The sequence below is a fragment of the Lathyrus oleraceus genome, chromosome 7 (assembly GCF_024323335.1).
Source record: "Lathyrus oleraceus cultivar Zhongwan6 chromosome 7, CAAS_Psat_ZW6_1.0, whole genome shotgun sequence".
NCBI lineage: Eukaryota > Viridiplantae > Streptophyta > Magnoliopsida > Fabales > Fabaceae > Lathyrus > Lathyrus oleraceus.
Genome location: NC_066585.1, coordinates 83,257,017 through 83,272,286, shown reverse-complemented (window position 1 = coordinate 83,272,286; position 15,270 = coordinate 83,257,017). Strand labels below are relative to the sequence as shown.

Sequence of the window (15,270 nt, the reverse complement as noted above, 5' to 3'; positions counted from 1 at the left end):
TTATTTGTGGTTAGGCATTATTCTTTCAATCATGTGCCTTAGAAGCCAAGGACCTTAGTTTACCAAGCCCATCTTGGCCTATTTTAGGACGTAGTGCGGAGGTCGTTCAGATGTCAAATCTGATGCGATTGTTACGTGATACTACACTCATAAGAGTTTCTCTTGAGAATATTTTTGGAATACGAGTATTCGTTCCTCCGATAATATCCGAAAGATGGGACGATGACTATGGGAACCTCTGGTAGAACATGTTTGGCAGGTTTAAACCCTATTACACTCCCTTTGGGTGGTTTTTAACCGAGACTCCATGCTCGTGACTCTCAGTAAACCCATGATTCATGGTTGAGTCGTTCAGACAACCTTAATATCAATGGAACCTGGGTGTCGGTAAGGTGCAAAACCCTAATCCACCAAAACGGATGGTTGATATTAAGGATGATTGAGCCGGTTCATGTACCGTTAATATCAATGGAACTTGGGTGTTGATAAGGTGAAAAACCATAATCCACCAAAATGGATGATTGATATTAGGGATACAATGAGCTTTCCCATGACCTTTGTCTGGTGTGTCTTGCTTGATCCTTGAGTGTGATTGTTGCATTCATGCATTCATGCATTCATCTGCATTCATGTCATCAGAAAACAAAAAAAGAAAATTTTCAAGGAACTTAAAGGGTTTATTTGCAAAATTTTCAGACATGGAAAGACCAAAAAGGCATACAAAGAAGTACAGCTTTAGACAACCTGATGTGAAAGAGTTAAGGAATCTGACATCTTATGTATTAGATCCCTTGGGTTTCAAGGCTCGTTATGGGAAGCTTCTTCCTCTGTTGACTACTCAGGTTGATGAGGGACTGATGAGTACTCTGGCTCAGTTTTATGATCCTCTATATCACTACTTCTCTTTCTCGGACTTCCAGTTGCTGCCTACTTTGGAGGAGTATGCTCATCTTGTGGGTATTCCGATTCTGGATCAGGTGCCGTTCAGTGGCTTGGAGAGTATTCCGACTGCTCGAGAGATTGCAAACTTGTTGCACATAGATGAAGCTTTGGTTAAAGCTAATTTGACTGTCAAAGGTGGAATTCAGGGTCTTCCTTCCGAGTTCCTCATTGCTCAAGCTACCGTTTATGGGAAGGCCAGGAGTGAGGACGCCTTTGAGGCTTTATTTGTGTTGCTCATCTATGGGTTGGTGTTGTTCCCCAACATCGACAAATTTGTGGATGCGAACGCCATTAGGATCTTTTCAGTTCTTAATCCCGTTCCGACTCTGTTGGGTGATGCCTATGTCTCTTTGCATCTGAGGAATGTAAAGGGTGGAGGAGTTATTGTGTGCTGTTTGCCCCTGCTGTATAAGTGATTTATTTCTCACTTACCGCAGACGGTCGCTTTCAAGGAGAACAAGGGATGTCTACGGTGGTCTCAGAGACTTATGTCTCTCACTAATGATGATATTTCTTGGTATGATCGCGTGTATGATACAGTTCAGATTATTGATTATTGTGGTGAATTCCCTAATGTGCCTCTTCTTGGTACATGTGGTGGGATCAGCTACAATCCCATCTTAGCACGTCGTCAGCTTGGGTTCCCCCTAAAGGATAAACCTCATAACATTCTGTTAGAAGGTGTATTCTTTAAGGAGGGTAAAGATCCCCAAGGCCTGAAAGCCAGGATGGTCCGCGCTTGGCGCAATATTCATAAGAAGGGTAGGAATGAATTGGGTCCGAAGAATTGCATTGCTTTGGAGCCATATACCCCTTGGGTCAGACAGAGAGCTGCTGTGTACCTTATGTCGTATGATCATCCGAGACCTACACCATTGGATTTGGCTGGGCCTTCAACCATCCCCACCCAAGATGTAGAGGAGTTGAGAGAAGAAGACCTTTCACGTGCTTGGATCCGTGAAATAGAAGAGTTGCTTCATCAGCTTAAGGAGAAGGACGCTCTGATCGAGTTTCTCGAGCATCAGGTGATCGACGATCCGAATGATACTTGGACTTCTCTGCTTCCTCAGTCTTCCAAATTCTGGAAGAGGAAGTATGATCAGCTTGCAAAGGAGAAAGCGGATATGGAGGCAGCCTATGAGAGAGAGATCAAGAAGCTGTGTGCATCTCGTCTTCCAGCATCACGAGCCTCTAGGGATCCATAGGATGTTTATTTTCCTTTTCTCTTGTAATGATCAAAAGGCTGTACTTCTTTATTCAAAATATATTTGATGAGATATTTTCCATATGCTATTAAATGCTTTAAATATTCAAAAATTGCAAATAAATGCCCTGAAAGTTCCTTGAAATAAAACAAAGCATATGCACAAGCATCGCACGCATCATTTTGCATAAGCAGGTTGTTCTGGTCTTCTTCTCTGTGGCCTAACTCTGTGCTCTTCATTTATTTTGAAGACAAGCTGACTCACCGGTACTATACCAGAGCCAATTCTACCAGAGTGATGGATCAACTTGAACAAGAGAACAAAGAATTGAAGGAAGAGGTCGCTCGTTTGAGTGCTCTGATGGAGCAATTTTTATCTGCTTAGAATCAACCTTCTCCACCTCCTGCAACTCCTCCCCAGAGGACGGTTATATCTGAAGTCGTTGCTCCGACTGTGCCAGCTGCCAGTGCTCATTTCATGCCTAATGCCATGCCAGCCGGGTTTCCGTGGGGTATGCCTCCGGGTTTCATGCCAGATATTCCAGCTCCAACTTTTGCTCCTATACCGGCATCTAGCCCGGTCCTTGCTGCTCCTCCTCCTGTCGTGCATACCATTCCCAGGGTAGACGACACCATCTATCATTCTGAGTCGTCTGAGGGCCCAGATGTTAATGAGAAGATGGATGCGATGAATGATCAATTCCTTGAGCTGCGTAAGGAATTGAAGACTCTCCGAGGGAAAGATCTGTTTGGCAAGTCTGCTGCTGAACTTTGCCTTATTCCCGGTGTAAAGATTCCAATAAAATTCAAAGTTCCTGACTTTGAAAAATATAAAGGGAACACCTGTCCTCTTGCTCACCTGGTCATGTATGCCAGGAAAATGTCAACGCAAACAGATAATGATCAACTTCTGATCCATTATTTTCAGGATAGTTTGTCCGGTGCGGCTCTTCGCTGGTATATGAGCCTTGATAGTGCAAACATCCGATCCTTCAACGATCTTGGCGAAGCCTTCGTCAAGCAATACAAATATAATATTGATATGGCGCCTGACCGTGATCAACTCAGGGCCATGTCCCGGAAGGATAAGGAGACATTTAAGGAGTACGCCCAGAGGTGGCGAGAGCTGGCAACTCAGATTACTCCTCCGCTGGAAGAGAAAGAAATGACTAAGATCTTTTTGAAGACTCTTAGCTCATTCTATTATGAGCGGATGGTTGTAAGTGCTCCCTCTGATTTCACCGAGATGGTGAACATGGGGATGCGCCTGGAGGAAGGAGTCCGTGAAGGACGTTTGTCAAAGGAAGAGAGCTCTTCTAAACGGTATGGGGCATTTAAGAAGAAGGATGGGGAGGCACATGTTGTGCAAACCCATGCTAAACCTAGAAGACCCGCTGTTAAGAGGAAGTCGGCGCGTCATCAGCACCAGGTGGCTCATATAGCACCTGTCTTCAGAGAAAATTCTCAATATCAGCAGCCTAATCAGCATCAGCAACAGCAACAACCTCAGTATCAGCAGCAACATCGTCCACAGCAACAGGCTTACAAGCCTCGTGGCAGTACTAGTAACCAAGCCAATCTGAACTATGATAGGAAGAAGATCAGTTTCGATCCTATTCCTATGACATATGCCGAATTGTATCCTTCCTTGTTGGAAAGGAAGCTGGTTACTCCCAGGGACCCTCCAGCTGTGCCTGCGAACCCGCAATGGTGGTATAAGCCAGATCAACACTGTGTTTATCATTCCGGTGCTCCGGGACACAACATCGAAAACTGCTTTCCATTGAAGACTAAGGTTCAAGACCTTATGCGATGCTGTATTCTGAGCTTCGAGGACTCAGGCCCCAATGTTACGAAGAACCCATTGCCCGAGCATGGGAAATCAGTGAACATGGTCCAGGGGTGCCCTGGGAAATACAAAGTCAAATATGTGAGTCATATTCGACAGTCATTGGTCGAGTTGCATCGTTTGCTGTGTGAGTACAGCTATATGGAGCATGACCATGACAAATGCCGCATCTGCTCCGTCAATAGACTGGGTTGTCGCCAGGTGCGAAGAGAGCTTCAAGAGTTGTTAGGCGAAGGTACCATTGAGATTCTTCAGAACCGTAATGTTGATGAAGATGAACCAGAGGTCAATGTGATTTCTCCTGTATTCAAGCTACCCGAGCCTGTTGTCATCCGTTATGATGGTAGCAAGCCGAAGGTCTCGCCTTCTCTAATAATCAAGCCCGCAGGCCCTGTGCCTTATTCTTCTGATAGAGCAATTCCTTTCCGGTACAATCCCGTTGCTGTGGAAGATGGGAAAGAAGTGCCGTTGCCTTCAACCTCCGTGGTTAATATTGTTGACGTGAGCGGGTTGACCCGTAGTGGTCGTGTGTTTTCTGCACCCCCGAAGCCTCATGTTGTTTCTGATTCTGTTGAGCGTCCGGTTGGGACGGCTGTGAATGTTCAGAACCCGACACTTGCTGTTGCCAAACCCTCCTCTGTACAAAAGACTCCTGCTTCTTCTGTTGGCCCGAGTGGCATTGTGAATGAAGAATGTGATGAGATGCTGAGGCTCATCAAAAAGAGTGAGTACAATGTTGTAGACCAGCTTCTACAAACGCCGTCCAAAATCTCCGTTCTGTCCTTACTGCTGAATTCAGAACCCCATAGGGAGGCTCTGCAGAAAGTTTTGGACCTGGCTTATGTTGATCACGATGTCACCATAGAACAATTTGATAGTATAGTTGCAAACATCACTGCTTGCAACACTTTGAGTTTCTGTGACGCTGATCTCCCTGAGGAGGGAAGAGACCACAACATGGCTTTACATATTTCCATGAACTGCAAGACCGACGCCATGTCCAACGTGCTGGTGGACACTGGATCATCTCTAAATGTATTGCCAAAAACCACGCTCTCGAAGTTGTCGTATCAGGGGCCTCCCATGAGGCAGAGTGGTGTTGTTGTGAAAGCTTTTGATGGGTCACGTAAGACTGTGATTGGGGAAGTTGATCTCCCAATCAAGATTGGACCAAGTGATTTCCAGGTTACCTTCCAGGTTATGGATATCCACCCATCTTATAGCTGTCTCCTTGGTAGACCATGGATTCACGAGGCTGGCGCCGTGACATCCACCCTACACCAGAAGCTGAAATTCGTGAAGAACAAGAAACTAGTTGTGGTAGGGGGAGAAAAGGCTCTCCTGGTTAGCCACCTGTTTTCTTTCTCATATATTGATGCTGAGGATGAAGTTGGAACTCCATTCCAAGCTTTGTCTATTGCTGAGCCAATTGAGAATAAGTCTCCTTCATTTGCTTCCTACCGTGATGCGAAACTGGCCATTGAATGTGGTGCAGTTGCTGGTTTAGGGAAGATGATCGAGCTTGAAGGCAAAAATCCCGGGCTGGTATTGGCTATTCCTCTGGGGCATTCAACGAGCGCGGGTTGTTCAAGAGTGGAGGTTTCATCCATGCTGATCAGGCTGAAGAAGCTGCTGTTATCTTGGAAGAGGATGTGGAGGATTTGAGCAACTTCATCATATCTGGTGGTGTCTGCCACAATTGGGTCGCTGTAGATGTTCCTACAGTCATTCATAGATCAGAGTAATGATTCACTTTGTTCAAAACCCTTCTCCCATGCCAAAAGGAGAAGTGATAACATTGTTGGCAGCATTTATACAATGATATTTTCATTCAATTAATGCATTGTTAAACATTTGTTTTTCCATTTGTTTTCACTTTTTGCTTTTGCATGAAATCAGTGATCACAAAAAACCCTAAAAACAAGAATAAAAGCAATCTTTTTTTCATCTGCATAATGGTTTGCTTGTTTAAATTCTAAAGTTTTATTAACCAAAATCATTATGCAGGTTGATTCTAAAACCCATTGAACATAATGATCCAACGCCATCTCCCAATTTTGAATCCCCTGTATTCAAGGCAGAAGAAGATGATGTTGAAGAGATCCCTGATGAGATTATCCGTCTCCTTGAGCACGAGAAGAAGATCATTCAGCCGCACCTTGAAGATCTGGAAACAGTCAACTTGGGGTCTGAAGATTGTGTTCGTATGGTGAAGATTGGGGCACTCCTTGAAGAATCTGTCAAGAAGGAGTTGATCAGTTTGCTACAAGAATATTCTGATATCTTTGCTTGGTCGTATGAAGACATGCCGGGTTTGGATACAGATATTGTGCAACATTTCCTGCCTTTGAAGCCTGAGTGCGTGCCTGTGAAGTAGAAGCTCAGAAGAACTCATCCAGTTATGGCAGTGAAGATCAAAGAGGAAGTTCAGAAGCAGATTGATGCGGGGTTTCTGGTGACTTCTACGTATCCTCAATGGGTGGCCAATATTGTGCCTGTTCCTAAGAAGGACGGAAAAGTCCGTATGTGTGTTGATTACAGAGATTTGAATAAAGCTAGTCCGAAAGATGATTTCCCTCTACCACACATTGATATGTTGATAGACAATACAACTAAATTCAAAGTCTTTTCGTTTATGGACGGATTTTCCGGATATAACCAAATCAAGATGGCACCCGAAGATATGGAGAAGACAACATTCATCACACCTTGGGGAACATTCTGTTATCGAGTGATGCCCTTCGGTTTGAAGAACGCCGGAGCCACGTATCAACGAGCTATGGCTACCTTGTTTCATGAATGATGCACAAGGAGATAGAGGTCTATGTTGATGACATGATTGCTAAGTCCCGAACGGAAGTTGAACATATTGAGCATTTGTTGAAGCTTTTTCAGCGTTTGAGGAAGTTCAGACTTCGCCTGAATCCGAACAAATGTACATTTGGAGTCCGTTCCGGCAAGTTGTTGGGTTTTGTGGTTAGCGAGAGAGGTATTGAGGTTGATCCTGCAAAGGTCAAAGCAATACAAGAAATGCCTGCACCCAAAACTGAGAAGCAAGTCCGAGGTTTTCTTGGCCGCTTAAACTACATTTCCAGATTTATATCCCACATGACTGCCACATGTGCACCGATATTCAAGATTCTTCGGAAAGATCAGTCTCATGATTGGACCGAAGATTGCCAGAAAGCTTTCGACAGTATCAAAGAGTATTTGTCTGAACCTCCGATCTTGTCTCCGCCTGTGGAAGGAAGACCTCTGATCATGTATTTGACTGTTCTTGAAGACTCGATGGGTTGTGTACTCGGTCAGCAAGATGAATCGGGGAAGAAAGAATCTGCTATCTACTACCTCAGTAAGAAGTTTACTGATTGTGAGTCTCGATACTCTATGCTTGAGAAGACGTGCTGTGCTTTGGCTTGGGCTGCTAAGCGTCTGCGCCAGTACATGATAAATCATACAACTTGGTTGATATCCAGAATGGATCCAATTAAGTATATCTTCGAGAAGCCTGCTTTAACTGGGAGGATTGCCCATTGGCAGATGTTGTTGTCTGAGTATGATATTGAGTATCGAGCTCTGAAAGCTATCAAAGGTAGTATCTTGGCTGACCATTTGGCGCACCAGCCGATTGAAGATCATCAGTCCGTTCAGTATGACTTCCCTAATGAGGAGATTCTGTATTTGAAAATGAAAGATTATGATGAGCCTACACTTGATGAAGGTCCAGAACCTGGTTCCAGATGGACGATGGTGTTTGATGGTGCTGTGAATCAGTATGGAAATGGAATTGGGGCAGTAATCATTACTCCTCATGGTACTCATATTCCGTTTACAGCAAGGCTAACTTTCAAATGTACGAATAATATGGCTGAGTACGAAGCCTGCATCATGGGATTGGAAGAGTGCATTGATTTGAGAATCAAGCATCTTGATGTGTATGGTGATTCGGCCTTAGTCGTTAATCAGATCAAGGGTGAATGGGAGACGAATCAGCTTGGTCTCATTCCTTACAGAGATTATGCAAGAAGGATTTCAACGTTCTTTACAGAAGTTGACTTTCATCATATTCCTCGAGAGGATAATAGGATGGCAGATGCTCTTGCTACACTTGCTTCAATGATTGTGGTCAAGTATTGGAATGAAGTTCCCAATATTGTCGTGATGCGCTTGGATAGACCAGCTCACATATTTGCAGTTGAAGAAGTGAAAGATGACAAACCTTGGTATTTTGATATCAAGAATTTCCTCCAGAACCAGGTCTACCCGCCTGGGGCATCTGTGAAATATAGGAAAACTTTGAGAAGGTTGTCAGGCAGTTTCTACCTCAGTGGTGAAGTGCTATATAAGAGAAACTTTGACATGGTTTTGCTCAGATGCGTGGATAGACACGAAGCAAACCTATTGATGACTGAGGTCCATGAGGGTTCATTTGGTACTCATTCCAATGGACATGCCATGGCCAGAAAGATGTTGAGAGCAGGCTACTATTGGCTGACAATGGAGTCTGACTGCTGCAAGTATGTGAAGAAATGCCACAAGTGTCAGATTTATGCGGATAAGATTCATATTCCTCCGACACTTCTGAATGTGATTTCGTCACCATGGCCTTTCTCTATGTGGGGAATTGACATGATCAGCATGATTGAGCCGAAAGCGTCCAACGGACACAGGTTTGTTCTCGTAGCAATTGATTACTTCACCAAATGGGTTGAAGCCGCTTCATATGCGAATGTGACCAGGCAGGTGGTCGTGAAGTTTATCAAGAACCAGTTGATTTGCCGTTATGGTGTGCCAGATAAGATCTGTCATACCCCGATTTTGGTCCTGAATTTTTTTCATTTTTTTCATTTTTATTTGGCACTTGGCCTAAAGTTCATTTGCATACATTCGTGACCAAAGGCAACCATTAACCTCCAAATCCTTAATCATGTATCCATAATCATTTCATCATTTTCGAATTAAATCTAGGAGTAGCGAACTAAGTTCAATTTGATTTTGATCCAAAATTGACTTTAGAGATTCGAATTGATTTTGAGGATTAGATTAATTTTGGAAATTATTTCAATACCTTTTGTCGATTTAATTTTAGAAGTTTCAATCAATTAGCCATGGTTGTATCATGTGTTGGTAGGCCATTTAACCACTTTTTTTTTTATCATAAAAAAATTTCTGCATGAGTTTACAAATTTCAGCCCATTCTAAACCAACCCATCTTCATCAACAACAACATCATTTCATCATACATATCCCACGACAACTCCATTCAAGCACGCAAAGTGTTCGACGAAATGCCTAAAAGAACACTTGTCTCTTATAATATGCTCATCACTTCTTACACTCGACGTGGAAATGTAGTTGAAGCTTGGAGCTTGTTGAACCACTTGAGGGTGTAGAGCTTTGTGTTTGGCTTTGAGCAGGTTCCTGTTCAAAATGTTATATGTTGGAATATAATCATTGATTCAATGTTGAAAAGTGGGAAGCCTTGGATAGCATTGGAGATGTTTTTGAATATGTTGAGGAGGGGATTGGTGCCGAGTCAGGCCACTTTTGTAGCTGTTACTGAGTCATGTATTGGTTTGAGAAACTTGTTGTGTGGAGAATGTGTTCATGCTAAAGTTATCAGGAGTGGTTTTGAATCTGATGTTATTGTTGGAACTATATTGGTAGACTTCTATGCCAAATTCGAGAAATTGGTTTCTGCGCATTACTGTTTTGATCTGATAGAAGAGAAGAATGTGGTTTCTTGGAATGCTTTGATGTTGGGTTACTCAAATGTTTGCTCTTCTACATCAACTTTGTTATTACGAGAAATGTTTCGATTGGGTTGTATCCCTAACGGGTTTTCCTTTTTCTGCTGTTCTTAAGTCATCATCTGTTTAGATCTACATCAGCTCCACAGTTTGGTTATAAGAATGGGGTCAGTACAATGAATCAATGAAGTTGCTTTTTTTTTTATTAGAAAGGCCTGGTGTTGTATCTTGGAACATTGTCATTTCAGCCTGCGCTCGGATCAATAATATTAATGAGGTTACTGAACTTTTCAAGCGTATGCGTTCCGCACACGTCCGTCCAGACAAATACACCTTTATGACTGTATTATGTGTGTGCACCAAGCTTTGCAGTTTTGATTGGGGAATTTCTCTTCATGGTCTTATTGTGAAGACTAATAATTGTGACACTTTTTGGGCAATGCACTAATTGATATGTGTAGAAAGTGTGGAAACACTGAAAATTCAGTGAAAGTTTTGAAGAAATTACAGACAGATATGTTATTACATGAACAACTTTAATTTCTGCCCTCGGTTTAAACGGTTATGCTCGCGGGGCAGTAAAGATATTCCACAACATGGTATGGATGGGATTTAAGCCTGACGCATTAGCTCTTAGAGCAGTGTTTTTCTTCCTGCAGATACGGTGGATTAGTGAGCGAAGGAATGGATTTTTTTGAGCAGCTGGAAGTCACCATTAATAGGATTGGTGAAAGGGCTAGAAATGCCTCCTTGGAAGAGGTTGTGATGGCCCTGAAATGCGGAGGACATATCTTCAACAATCTCCACACTGAAATTCTTCTCGGCACATGGGTTCCGGCTCTGAATATATTTGAGTCCAGCTTACGACGTCGAAACTGTGCAGTAGCTCGTTGAGGCGTTTGTAGCACAGGAACATCCTGAAACATAAAAAAAAACCAGAGGAGTTCAGTTTACTTATCACTCAAGCCATAAGATAAATTCAAAAAACAACAAACTTGGCATATGCCTCTCACTACAGCACTCAATGTTACGTGTTTTTGATCGGATCTTTCTAACTTTCCATTTCCAAAAGATAAGTCGTGGATGATTCAGCATGTTGTTGTTACTTGCATCTCTTTAGATGAAGGACCTTCACCCATTGATAGCCGGTATCTAAACAGACCTCAAACCTACAGCTTGTATTCATTTCGGTCTTGTAGCACAAGGGCAATTGCTATTTAGACAAATGATAGAAGTCTACGCAAATAAATTCAAGGATTAAGCACTATTCTTGTATGGACCATCTCTTTGGAAGAGCTGGTCTCATTGACAAAGCAAAGGAGTTTGGAAGTACAGGATTATATATGTACGGCTACCGTCATGCTAAGACCCACCGGAGTCATTTCAAGACGGTTAAATTCTTAAACTGACTATTGTGCTTCAGCCTCATCAAGATACAAGCCAAGCACCTGTTATTAAAATCAACCGGCGGCCAATGCAATTTTGTGCAGAATTCCAAACTTGACAAACCTGCAGCAGAAAGAAATGAAGTTTAAGCCTGTCAATCTAACGGAGTAATCTTATGCAGGTAGGAATACAGAATCAATGGAGGAAAGAGCTGTTGGTATTATGCAGGTAACACCTGTTACAACTAGAGAGAAAGAACTGCATTTGCAGGTGACTCAACTCCAACAGAGCACCGGAAGCCTTGTCGACGAATTGCGGAGACAAAAGATGAAAAATGTTCGGTTAGAGAGACAGTTGAGCAGTGTGAACAACAAAATTGAAAAATGAAGAACAAGATGATGAGCTTTATCATGGTTTGATTAATCTTGAGGGATAGGGGCATATCTTATTACCATGTATGAACGTGTGGTTGCGGCAGACAACGGTTTTTGAGATGCTATTCCTTGAGTCAACCTGCCAATTCAAACCACGAGTCAGCATAGCATAACAGCCCAAATATATTAATGCACTAGCAGCAGCCTAACGGCAGGGAGTCATGATCACAAGATTGCATCTCAAATTCATGGCATACTTACTAAAGTAAAGACTGAAATTACCTGAGGAATCAAAAGGAAGGAAATGCGGGAGGCAAACTAGTACATTGTGATGGACTGCTCAATCTGTGTGTGCAACTGTGGAGATAATGGAGTCACACCATTCAAAGGCCATGCTTTTTATATATCCTCGAGGAGTAAGAGTCATCGTACACACAACAAACTTAATTTATGTAGATTGGAACAATAAAAGCCAAGGTCTGTGGATGCAAGATTTTCCATGGAAAGATCAAAATAGTCTGAGCAAGTGATAACATGAAATAGTATCACATTCTAGGACTCAATTTAATTAAATTATATTATTATTTACTTCAATTTATTTCATTTTATTAGATATTACGTGGTATTTTCTTTCTATTTATCTCAGGTGGTTTATTTGAAGCACAAGTAAAAAAGGAAGAAAAGGAGGTGCAAAAAGGAATGAAAAGAAGCAAATATCAAAAGCCAAAGCCCAGCCCAAAAGCACAGGCGATGTGCCTGTGACGAGCGTCACAAAGGCTGTGACGAGCGTCACGCTTTGCACGCTTGTGTGACGAGCGTCACACATGGTGTGACGGACGTCACACCATTCCCCTATATTTTTGGCTTCAGAGACGTTGAGTCCTATTTGCACGCCTAACCATTCGCCACGTGAAGACCTTTGACGCGGATTACTTTTGGAAACCGTTATAGAAAGTACAAGTATAAATATCAGCTTTGCAAACCCTGCAGAGGTTCCACGCTTTTTCCAGACTTCTTCGCCGTTTTTGCTTTTTCGCAATTTTTTCCTTCCAGCAGTACAAGCACATTTTTACAACATTACTTTTGCAATTTTTATATTGTTTCCTTTGTAATTTCTATTTTCGTTTTCAGCACTTAGTTAATTCTTTTTCGCACAATAGTTTCTACACCGAAAACTATTGTGTACCTTTTACCGGATCTAACCTTACGTTAGAATCTAGTTTTTTTTATTCCTTCGCTTTTATTTTTTTTCTATTTGATTGAAGAATTCAAGAACAAATCCAACCGGCCTGTGGTGGAGTGTTCAAGACTGCTATTTAATTTCTCAGGTTCTTTAATTGTTGTTTAAATTTATATATACCCTGTTTTATTGTTGAATTATATTATTTGCCTGAGATGAGTCTGTTTATGCATGATAATTATTTAGACCTGTTTAGCATGTCTGGCTAATTTATTTAGGTATCGGTATGTAGAGTAAGCGGAATGAAGGAATCAAAACTAAGTTGGTTTAATTAAATTTAAAATTAAAATCACTCTTTTTATGGTCTCAATTTACAGGTTTAGTAACAAGGTTTTTGTACGAAAGTAAAAGACATAAAGAAGTTAAAATCAATAGAGCGAGAGTTTGAGGTTTTGACTGGACAGTGTAAATTGGACATTAATTCTTGATCAGGGCGAGAGCAATTTTTAGAGTTAATTAAATTCTAATCTTTTTCAAAAATTATTTTTAAAGGTTGAATGTGAGGACGAGAGTTAAGCATTTGAATTTAATTGTATAACCTAAGTCAACAGAGCGAGAGTTTGAGATAAGGGTGTTTAAACGATTAGTGTTTTCTTAAAAAGAGTTTCTACGGATCCTATTATTTTCAAAGAGTGGTTTTTGACTTAACTAATAAGTGACAGCTACGTTAATATAAAATCATAGTTTATTCAACAGAGCGAGAGTTTGAGATAAAACTTTTAATCAATAGTGTCAACTGAAAGGATTCATTTTAAAACCAAGAAACCAACAAAGAATTGATTCCCTAATTACGACGAACTGCATACCGATATCCGCTTATTAGATATTTAATTTATATCTTATTTTTAGTTTTAGCTTTTCCCCCAAACAATCAAATATTACCTGCCTTAGCTTTACGAAGTAACCTTAGAAAACGGTATATCGATTCATAAGTCCCTGTGGGATCGATATCTTTTAAAACTACGCGATAGAACTGTGCACTTGCAGTTTGTACCCCAAATTCGACTCATAAAGTCGCGATCAAGTTTTTGGCGCCGTTGCCGGGGATTTTTATTTAGTCGATATCGTAACTCTTCTGTTACACTGTAGAGACTAAGGCTTTTTCTTTTTCTTTTCTTTCTTTCGTTGATTTGTATGCCACACACTCGCTCACAAGGCGAGCCGTTCTACTTACGAGTCAACGATATCGAACTATATCTCCGAGTCTTACGACGAATTCGGGAATATCGTGCTGCAAACAATATCCCTCCTGTCGAACTTCCTGATCTCAAAAATCTTCTTCCTTCACCGATACCCGAGATGGCAGAACCAGCTCGTGCTCTTAGAGATTACGCCGCTCCATCGCAAGATGAGCCGCATTCAAGTATTGCTCCACCCGCAATCGAAGCAAACAACTTTGAACTTAAACCTTCACTGTTATAGGCAGTGCAACAGAACCAATTCTCTGGAAATCCTACCGAGGATCCAAACCTTCATTTATCCGTATTTGTCCAATATGCTGATACTGTTAAAGCTAACGGTGTCTCTTCAGAGGCAATTCGACTTCGTCTTTTTCCTTTCTCGTTAAGAGATAGCGCTAGAAGATGGCTTCAATCTCTTCCTTCCAACTCAGTCACCACATGGAACGAGTTGAAGAAAGTTTTTCTTGCCCGATATTTTCCGCCGAGCAAAACAGCTATGTTAAGAGCCCAGATAAATGGATTTAAACAAAAAGATAACGAGTCTCTTTTCGAAGCATGGGAAAGATACAAAGACATGATGAGACTTTGTCCACACTATGGTTTAGAAGACTGGTTAGTAATTCATACCTTCTATAATGGTCTCCTGTACAACACGAGGTTAACAATAGACGCCGCCGCAGGTGGTGCACTAATGAATAAACCTTATGCTGATGCTTACCAACTTATCGAAAGCATGGCTCAAAACCATTATCAGTGGGGAAGCGAACGAACAATGGTAGAAAAACCTCAAACGAAAACTGGCATGTACGAGATAAGTAACCTTGATCATGTTAATGCAAAAGTGGATGCTCTGGTCCAGAAAATTGAAAGTTTAAATGTATCACCTCCAGCCACCGTGGTTGCCATAACTCAGAATTGCGAAGTCTGTGGAATCCAAGGTCATACTCCTGCAGATTGTCAACTCCTAACAGGAATCCAAGCTGAGCAAGTGAACTATGCTCAAGGAAGCCCCTACTCGCATACCTACAACTCAAATTGGAAGAATCATCCCAATTTTTCATATAAGAGTAATAATGCTTTATACGCACCTGGACAATCTCCAAATCAAGCCCCAGCTATACCTCCGGGATATCAAAAGCCGATCCCATCTACACCTAACAATAACGCCCCTAGGAAATCCAACTTGGAAATCATGATGGAAAACTTTATAGCCTCTCAACAGCAAACCAATAAAGATTTCTTAAACCAGAATGTACACACTGGCGAACAAATTAAACAACTGGCAAGTAAAGTAGATGCCCTGGCTACCCATAACAAAATGCTGGAAACGCAAATATCACAAGT

General features: G+C 41.7%; 1 non-coding gene and 1 pseudogene across 1 annotated transcript; one reads left to right on the top strand and one right to left on the bottom strand.

Annotated features, from left to right (window-relative positions):
• The first annotated feature begins 9,457 nt into the window (after positions 1 to 9,457).
• LOC127102143 (pentatricopeptide repeat-containing protein At3g58590-like) lies at positions 9,458 to 11,518 on the top strand (annotated as a pseudogene).
• A 2,904-nt stretch (positions 11,519 to 14,422) lies between these two features.
• LOC127109301 (small nucleolar RNA R71) lies at positions 14,423 to 14,529 on the bottom strand. Its single transcript, XR_007796620.1, has one exon. It is a non-coding gene; the product is annotated as a small nucleolar RNA R71 (small nucleolar RNA).
• Between the last annotated feature and the right edge of the window lie 741 nt (positions 14,530 to 15,270).